This window comes from Tupaia chinensis, unplaced genomic scaffold (genome assembly GCF_000334495.1).
Source record: "Tupaia chinensis unplaced genomic scaffold, TupChi_1.0 Scaffold149552_1, whole genome shotgun sequence".
Classification (NCBI taxonomy): Eukaryota; Metazoa; Chordata; class Mammalia; order Scandentia; family Tupaiidae; genus Tupaia; species Tupaia belangeri.
In genome coordinates this window covers 144,256-145,185 of record NW_006209397.1, presented here as the reverse complement: position 1 = coordinate 145,185, position 930 = coordinate 144,256, and positions in this window count along the sequence as shown.

Below are 930 nucleotides of genomic sequence, written 5' to 3'. Positions count from 1 at the left end.
TGATGTAAACATTAGGTAAAACTTGGGACCAGTAGTTAGTGTAAAGGCTATGTCGCTGGACTCCCATGTAGTCGACCGCGGTTTGAGTCCCGGACCCAGCGGCTTAAATTCACGCCGCGCTCGTGTGCGTGCGTGCCCAAGATCCCAAGAGGAGAATGGAGGAGAAGGGATTGCAGTGTGGCCATCTCACCAGGGGGTGATTTCTCGCTTTCTGTCTCTCTGTCTCTATCTGTCTGCCGAGCGCATACGCCCTATAGCGAAAACCTCTCCAAAAAAGAAAAAAAGAAAAAGAAAAAAAACATTAGATAAAACTTGGAGAAGGGTGTACAGGAACTCTGTATACCATCTTTGCACTTTTACTACAAATCTAAATTTATTTCAAAATATGAAAGAATAATTTTGGGGAAAACACTTCCCTCTTTACATGTAATTTCAAGTTGAGGTTCATAGATTTATAAAGATACTGAGGATATAGTTTCTGGCATATTATGAATATTACACCATAAAACAACCTGTGGTGAAGCAATAATACACTGCTCAAAGAATGCTAATCTCTAAGGAAGATCATTGGTCTGGTTCTCAATCAACGTGTACCTGCTGGGCATGCATGTCTATGATCCTGGCTGATGGAGAAGGGGAGAGATTTGTGGCATGAGACCTCGTTGAGGATACTTTTCTCTCTCTCTTTTTTTCTCATGAAAGAAGCAAAATATTTCTTAAACTGTGACACAATTCTTTCAAATGTATCTTAAAAAATATAAATAATATAGTAATTTGATGTCTATTGTTAAAGGGAAGAAAAGATAAAAAAAAAAGAAGACTTTTATTTTCAGACCCCTGGCCTAAGAGAAACTGAGGCAGGGTCCCCCGCCCCAGCTCCAGTCCCAGGTTCCCAAGCCAGAAACCCCTATCTCTGTCAGCCAGGAATGC